Source organism: Ahaetulla prasina, unplaced genomic scaffold (genome assembly GCF_028640845.1).
Source record: "Ahaetulla prasina isolate Xishuangbanna unplaced genomic scaffold, ASM2864084v1 Contig386, whole genome shotgun sequence".
In the NCBI taxonomy this organism is placed as follows: domain Eukaryota; kingdom Metazoa; phylum Chordata; class Lepidosauria; order Squamata; family Colubridae; genus Ahaetulla; species Ahaetulla prasina.
Genome location: NW_026682160.1, coordinates 1 through 9134, shown reverse-complemented (window position 1 = coordinate 9134; position 9134 = coordinate 1). Strand labels below are relative to the sequence as shown.

The 9134-nt window shown below is 36.9% G+C and overlaps 1 pseudogene; it reads right to left on the bottom strand.

The window, feature by feature from the left end:
• Positions 1 to 1533: 1533 nt before the first annotated feature.
• On the bottom strand, positions 1534 to 7999 carry LOC131187346 (intersectin-2-like; annotated as a pseudogene).
• Positions 8000 to 9134: the final 1135 nt, after the last annotated feature.

Here is a 9134-nt window from a genome sequence, read left to right as displayed (position 1 = left end):
GGAGTGATGTTCCCTTATTCAGTATTCACTAGCCATGCTTGGCATAACCATTTATCTCAGGTATTAGAAATTGGTTTCTTCCGAACTCTCCTTTTTTCTTAGAGTTCATTTTCTTTTCAAACTTCCGACAAGGGAGAAGAACAGAATTCCACTGTTTTGTGTGATGAACTAGGATTCTTCTAGTACTATTGCACTCAGATAATATTCTGAACTATACCTTTTTTTTTTTTAATGCAACAAACCTATTATCCTTGTTACAATATCCATGGTAATGGTCAACAAAATCAAAATTAAAAAAAAATCAAAAGCCAACACAGTTCTAGGCTGCATAAACAGAGGGATAAAGTCAAGATCACGTGATGTGTTAATATTACTTTATAATGCCTTGATAAAGCCACACTTGGAATACTGCGTGCAGTTTTGGTCACCATGATGTAAAAAAGACGTTGAGACTCTAGAAAGAGTGCAGAGAAGAGAAACAAAGATGATTAGGGGACTGGAGGATAAAATATATAAAGAATGTTTGCTGGAACGGGGTATGTCTAGTTTAATGAAAAGAAGGACTAGGGGAAACATGATAGCAGTGTTCCAATATCTCAGGGGTTACCACAAAGAAGAGGGAGTCAAACTATTCTCCAAAGCACCTGAGGGTAGAACAAGAAGCAATGGGTGGAAACAAAATCAAAGAGAGAAGCAACTTAGAACTAAGGAAAATTTCTTGACAGTTAGAACAATTAATCAGTGGAACAACTTGCCTCCAAAAGTTGTGAATGCTCCGACCCTGCGAGTTTTTAAGAAGAGATTACATAATCATTTGAAGTGGTGTAAGGTTTCCTGCCTAAGACTACCTCTCAGAATAAAGATTTGTTTTTCTTCTTCATAAAGTACAAAGCCAAAACTTTATAAAATTCAAATACTTTGGCTATAATGCATAAACAAGTATGCATTATATGATTTTGTCCAGTGGTGAAATGTAAAATTAGTTGTTACCAGTTCTGTGGGCATGGCTTGGTGGTGGGGGTCATGTGACTGGGTGGGTGTGGCCAACTTTTTTTTACTTTTTAAAAGCATTTTAAAGCATTCAGGTGAATAGGTAGTAAAAAAGTGCTTTAAAAAGTTAAAAAAGGTTCCAATGATCACAGCTGTACCATGCGATTCTGGGAACCTTTTTTTTACTTTTTTAAAGCATTTTTTTTACTACTGGTTCTGGTGAACAGGTAGTAAAAAATGCTTTAAAAAAGTAAAAAAAGGACCGGTAGTTTTTACATTTCACCCCTGATTTTGTCGTAACTCTACATATCAATGGTTTTATGTAAAATCTGAAGAGAAGCACACACATATTGGGAAGGGAAGTCTAAGAAAATCAATCAATATAACCACAAACAAAAGAATAAAAATGAAAATAATACCCATTTTATGGCTAGCACATAAAACTATGAGAATCTGTAGTTTATTGAATATATCACAATTGTGTGGATTCCCACATGAATCTAAGTCATAAACTATAGATTACAAATTACAATGGATGAAGTCACACAGTATGCTAAGCTAAAAAAAAAACCCCAAACACTTTGGTTTTATCATAAAGTATGAACTTGGCCACCAATCAGAAATAAGCTTTAATTGCTCACCTGGATGAACAGCTGGCATAGTCTTTTCATTGCTGGGACCCAACAGTTTCACATGAGTAGCAGGAAACCATCCTTTTTGTCTTTTTTTCCCTCTTGCCTGAAAAACATAATTGGCAATCCAAAATCTAATGTCCTTTTACTTGCACACTTTTACCTGTGCTCAGATTGGCAGTGTTTTCTTGCTCATGCTTTCTTGCTCTAGCTAGCCTCTGTACCACATAACTACAGTCTCAGATTTAATACCTTCAATATTCATACATTTTGGGACACTGGATTAAGAAAATGTGTTCTTTTTCTACTTGTGGATTCATAAGGAGGAAGAGTGATACATTCTTCTCAACAGTAGATGATGCAAAAGGGATGCAGATTTAGGTTTTTGTAGATAAGTGCTTGATATGTCTACTTGCTTATTCCTTGTTTTCATTTATATTTAACTACTATATATTGCTTTTGATTTCAATAATCAATCAACCAACCAATCAATGAGGTCTCCTTTTTTATAGATTTTTTTCTTCTTGAAATAAATGCAGTTTTGCTCAAAATATTTTTTTAGCAACAAGTATTTTTACAGACATAATTTGCTCATCTAGATAAGAAACATGATATCCAGTCAGAGAAACCTTCTACTCTATTACCTGTAGTTCTCCCTGCCACCATCCACTAGAATTTTTCTTCAAAATTACAATCAGCTGTCCAGGAGCAAGACTCAGCTGTTCCGTTCCTGATGCAGCGTAGGCTGTTGTAACTTGAGCAATTTCTAAAGAGAAATATGTATCAGTGTAAAATGAATGGTTATAATATAGAAGAACACAAAAATATCAGTAATACTCACCAGGTTTTTTATTTAATGCTCCTGTTTTGCTAGCTGTAGGAGAAGTCTACAAGAAAGAACAAACAATTGGGAGCCTAAGTTTAATTTTTTAAAATTAAACTTTTTAAATTTTTATTGCAAGTAACCATTTTTGAAGCATAACACGATGTTAGAAAATCTAAAATCAATTTTTTCTGCAACAAATTCTGCCTCCTCCCATCATCCCTGCCTTTTATTCCCTGGCCACAAGTGCCATCAGAATGGACAATATTTATTCTCTGAGACAAAGCTGAATTCTTTCCTATTACATTTCCCTGGGCTTGTACCAGTATCCCTGCAACAGTCTCAGTTTTCATCTTGAAATCCTGAATCTCTAACTGGAAAAAAGGAAATCCTAAAAGCAGAATACTTTGGAAGTCTTACATCATGATCCTTTGGTTTGACATAGTTTGAAGGAAAGATTCCACTTCTATCACCAATTCTTCCAGTCCACCATTCCCCATCTTTCTGACTCACTACTATTTCTTCACCTTCAGTGAAAGTTAAATCACCATGCTCAGAACTTGAATAAGGATATAGTGCTATATATTCTGAAAAGGTAGAGAAAAATTCAGTCATGTAGTAAAGCTGTATATGACTAAAAATTGTAAAACACTGATTCATATAATCCTTTCTACTTCAAAATCTTTGACTAATGCTCAGGTAACATCAGGCACAAAGGAAATTATAGATACCTTTCTTAATGACAGAAAAATCAAGTCAAAATGTAATACTGCAATAGCAATCACACATGAACATATTCCTCTCATATTCAGACATCTTATACCAGTTGTTGGCAGTGTGTAGTGTCCCTTCATGTATCCAGGTCTAGCATGGCAGAAAATTACAAATATGATGCTATCTACTGTGATTTGTAGTGTAGCTTACTAACGGAGGAAAAGATATAAACATACTCATCACACACATATACACTGCACATTTTGGTATTTGCAAGTATAGCATTGCTTTTGCAAAGCATATTTATATTTCACTTAAGTTAATACTGGTTAGCAGATGAGAGTTTGAATACTGTGCTTAGCTTAACTTCTTCAAATCCAGCATGTTAATTTCTTATCATGTGTCACAATTTAACCTGCATTTAACCATTTTAATGAAATTATTTTATTAAAATATTCAGAGTACACTCTTCAGGTAAAATATATGGAGACCAGAATAAAAGGCTTTTCTCTCTTATTACAAATATTTATCTCAGAACATTTATAGTATTGGACAAATATGTTAGTGCTGTAGCATGGGTGTCTGAAACCCTGAGCAGTACTATGCATGTTCTTTATTCCTTGAGACACATACACTCATTCAAAGATTTAAGAATCAGAGTGCTTAAATGCAGGTCTTACTCTCACCTGAAACACAAGTTGATGTGGGAGGATTCTTTATAACTGCATAAACAGCTTCGGGTCTGCAGAAGAAATAATTAAGTTAGTTATTTTTCCATAATCAGTTATTCAAACTTAGAGATGCTTGAAAATACTGGAAAGTATCAATTCATCACGTCAATTCATGATGAGATAGATCCTCATCTCTTTCTCTTCTCATATACTGTAGCCCTCCCCATCCTACCCTTAGGGTGGATTCAAAGTGAAGCATTTGTTTCACACTAGCTATAGTTTGGTGTTAATATTAATTCTGATTTGTTAAAATAAGCCATAATTGGAATCCATGGTTTAAAGTTGGGTGATTTCCTACAAGCCCATCAGCAGAAGGCATTAATAAGAACACAAATGTAAGAAAGGAAGGGAAATAAGAATTCTAAGTTTTGTGTGAAGATGATATTTGTTAAGGTAAAACCACTGATCTGGTAAAAGGGTTCTTCCAAATATATTTCTCAATTTCAAACTTCATTTTAAAAATTCTGAATTTATCTAAAAATTTGGAAATATAATATATGAACAGTTAAAAAGAGAATAAAATGATCTGTGCAACTGTTCTTAATTCTAAAACTAATATTCAAAGCCAGTGAAGTTTAAAGACAGACATGTTGAAAAATCATCTGTGGGGAAACAGAGACTGTCAATATGAATCCCTCCAAATCTCAACCAATGTCTTCTATTCATCCTGTACACAAACCACATGTATTTTGCCAATAGTTTCAGTTCAAATATTCTGACAGCCTTACTTACTCCTCTCTTTGGCATTCATTTCCAGGCAAAATCTTCACATAGGATTTGGGAAACCATCCTCTTCCTTTACCAGCTTCTCCATACCACCAATTTTCTTGCTGCTCCAGCACAGTAATTATGTCATTTCTTGAAAAGTTTAAGTGATTATCTTTTTTTGCAGTCCAAGAGCAAAGTGCTTGTGCTTTTATGTTTTCTACCATTTGTCCCTGTCAAAGGTAGGTAGTATGTTAATGCCAGCCATGCAAGTTTTAAAGACACAAAATATCTACTAAAATATGTTCACTCCAAAAACATACAAATGATAATTTAAAACAAACTAGCAGCTCTACTTTGGAAGAAGCACATTTGGAATATACTGCAATTGATCTGGGGTACTCTAGAAAAAATGAATAACTCCATCACTTAACTAGAAATACTTATATCTATTACCATCTTTTAAAGTACCTATTAAAATAGATTAAAAGTGTCTTTTATGGGTAATGTAGTTTGTTAACCACAAGAGCTGAAAAAGCTTGGACGAGAAGCAAAATGTCTTCAAAGAAAAACAAAAAAGTCCATTTGCCTCTTGAAAAAGCACTTTTGGAACAATGGTGACTTGGATAACCGAGAATCTCCCTACATATTTGCCCATAAATAAGTTTTTTTTTAAAAAAAATCTATTGTCTTGCCTACAAATTCCAATTGAATTATGGAACATTTTCAATAAAATAGAATCAAGCAGGACAAGGTTTGGTAAACTACCTTGAAAATTTGTGTGGTAGACAGGATAACCTTTCATAAACCAACAACTAGCCAATTATGCAGGTTACCATTATGTATTTCTTGTATATAATGTTTTATATTATATGAAAGAGAATACAGAGTAATTTTCATGGAATATACATTTTCTAGATGAATGCTACAAATTGGACGGTTATAGCAATATAATATTTTAGTTATTTACATATTTATGTGTTTCATATGTAGATTGTTCATTTCCAAAAACTTTGGGCCATTAATAACAGCATCATAAAATAAAATGAGCTCCCCAAAGAAAAGTCAACCCCAAATATACATTTAATGACAAAATCAAAAATATAAAATAAAGTACAGAACCTATGTGCCGTGTCCTTGACATATTGATGCTCGAACCCTGTGCCAACAGTTCCATTTTGTACCAAGAACATACCTGTCCATGGATGGGAGAAACAGATCCTGGGAAACAGTAGTAAAGGCAGACTTTTTCTGCCATGAGCTAGCATTTAAATTTGCAAAAGATACATTTTGGTATTCTGCTTCATCTGCTGGTTTACTGGATGAATGTACTCTGCAAGATCAAAACATATACATAAGGGAATTACTTTTAATAAAATCCAATAGGTAAAACTATCATAGCAACTAGCCAAATAATGTTTAAGATCTCCCAGAAAGGACATATTAGGGATGTCTTTATAATTCATAGCTTCTGCAATGGTTAAGGAATTCTTACTGTGCAGAAAAAGAGAAATTCTTGAAATCAACTTGGAAACCTTTTGCATGCTGATGGACCCTCCAATTATTATCATTTTTAATTCATTTAACATCAAAACACAGTAGAAATACATTTACATTTTTAAACTGGAACGGAGATCAGCTGCTCTTAAAGGTAAAAGGTAAAGGTTCCGCTCACACATACGTGCTAGTAATTCCCGACTCTAGGGGGCGGTGCTCATCTCTGTTTCAAAGCCGAAGAGCCAATGCTGTCCGAAGATATCTCCGTGGTCATGTGGCCGGCATGACTCAACGCCAAAGGCGCACAGAACACTGTTACCTTCCCACCAAAGGTGTTCCCTATTTTTGTACTTGCATTTTTTACGTGCTTTCGAACTGCTAGGTTGGCAAAAGCTGGGACAAGTAACGGGAGCTCACCCCATTATGCGGCACTAGGGATTCGAACCGCAGAACTGCCGACCGTTTGATTGACAAGCTCAATGTCTTACCCACTAAGCCATCGCGTCTTATATTATGTTGTTATATTATGTCAAATTAAAAATTTGTGATGGTGGTGCATTGACTGTGAAATAGTTTTATTGTATTGTATTATCTATATACAATCTGTAATATCTGTATTGTATTAATGGTTATTTTTTAATCTCAGCTACTGATTACCTATTTGTGTGTGTGTGTGTGTATGTGTGTGTTAGGTTATTATTCTTAGCCAGCCAGTCACCAAATAAGTTGAATGTCAGCGTTCCAGAAAATTCCTCCTGCAGAAAAGACTCCGAAGCCAACATCTTTCAAAGTTCTTTTACTAGCATAGGTAAACTGGCACAGTCGGATGAAAACCTAAACTGGGGATTCGGATTCCTCCCTCAGCAATTCAAACTCCAAAATCTCCACCCTCATGACCCCTCTGCTGGTCACATGTTCCAATCCTCAACCGTCCCATGTCGAAGCATCACTCTGGCCACCCCTCCTCCAAATGTGAGCCCAGCCTGACCTTGACTAGCAGGAAAAATGTTACATCTAATAGCCCCTTGTACCCTCACCCCCCCTCTCCTACTTTCCCATACCGAAGAAAGTGGCAGCATGTGGAAGCCTTCGGCTTAGTATGGCTTCCAAAGCTGACATTGAATACATAAATTTATATTTACTCTAGAGGAACTGAAGTAGCTGGTACAGTGACTGTAGGAGGAAGTAAGGCTTTCTTGGGAGGTGAAACAGCTTTTTCATTTTCAGGCATTTTCTCTACATAATTGCATGGAAACCAGCCAAAATGTCCTTGAAAATGTCCATATAACCAGCCAGGTTCTCCTTCAGTTTTCTCAGCAACCTGGAAAGAAAAAGAAAAAAATAATCAAATGTAATTTTTTTTAACTTGTTTACAAATATGGTTTAATTCTGCTATGTGTCAGTTGGTGCATTTTGTAAAGAAAAAAACAAAATTATTTGGGGTTAAATTATTTATTTAGTATTCAAAAATGATAATTTACCTCAATAATATCTCCAGTATGGAAGCTTATCTCATCTTGATTCCTGGCTTCAAATGGGTATAAAGCTCTATAATTCACAAAGCCTACTGATGTCTTGGAGTCAGCAGCACTAACCACATGGCCTGAAGAGTCAAGGAGAAACTATTAATTGATTGCTAGTTCCTGACAAATGCTTTTTCAAAAGTCTATGTCTAGGAAGGTCAGGATTTCTGCAAGCACACAACCGTATCCTCTTGTTTAAATCTTGGGAAGAGCCAAATACACAGGAATCATTACTACTGAAAAGTTGCCATCCCTTTAAGCTTCTATTTTCTAACCAGTGAGGAACAGCAAAAGACACTGTAGACAGCTATCAGAGGTCACGGTAGATCCTATTTAAATGTCTATGTATAACAAAGCCTTTCCATTAATACACAGGAATCTTCTTCTGTGGTAACTACCACTGTTCCATAAAAGTCTCCTATCCTCAGAAGGTTTGAAGCAAGAGAAGAGGAAATTAATTTTCTTCCCAAGATGGCCCCCGACGAAAGCTGCCTCGGTGAAATGCTCTCTAATGGTTTCTTTATTTCTAATTGTTCTCTGCGACTCACTCACGGATTTCCTGTTGTGGCTCCGCCCCGAACCTGGCTCCATGCCTGAAAGTGGCTCGAGCCGGGCCTGCCAGAAAGTGGCTCGGAGCCGGGCCTGCTGCCAGAAAGTGACTTGGACAGTGAGTGGGAAGGGCCGTCAGGACTTACCGCGGAAGCACCGGCCTCCCTGGCTCAGCTCCAGGAGCCAGAAGCAGGCCAGGTATAAGAGATAACGAGGCCTCCTTCCCCTGACTCTTTCCCCCCCCCAGGCCACACCTGCAGCCCCAGCTGACAGCAATCAGGCTTGGCTGAATCCTAAGTTTCGTAGGCAAGAGAGAAGGGAACAACAGAAGCATTGGAGGAAGTGCTGAGTCATGGAGCCACACCCCACAGGATATAAAAGGCAGCAAGAGCTGGCGTGTCTCTTTGTATCAGGCAAATCCACGGATTGACTAGAGCTGAAGGTTGTGACTCACCAGCGTCTTGGCAGCTAACGAGGGCTCTTGGCAGACGCTGGCTCTTTTGCTGCCAGAGCTGGTAAGGGCTGGCTAATTAAGCCATCGTTGGGGCGGAGGCGAGGGGGACATAACATTTCCTATTCACGAGACCATCTAAAAAACTAAGCAACATTTCTTCAAGGAGCAGCTTTAATCTCACCCCGCCTGTCTTTACAAACACGGAGGAGATTCTAACACAGAAGGAGGCAATTCCCACGGAGCCATGGATTACCAAAAAGGCAAACAACGGAAGCGAGGAATAGAGGTAAACGAGCTGGGATCTTAAACAGATTAAGAAATTGTGTTAAACCTCCTCTGCCTTCAATTTTCCTAACAAATGTATCTTCACTTGCAAATAAGATGGATGAAATACTCCTCTTAAACAAATACTATTCTGATTTTCGCAATTCAGCAGTCCTATGCTTCTCTGAAACCTGGTTAAATGAATCAATTGAAGATAGCAGCCTGAACATTCCAGGATTTCAGATTGAACGA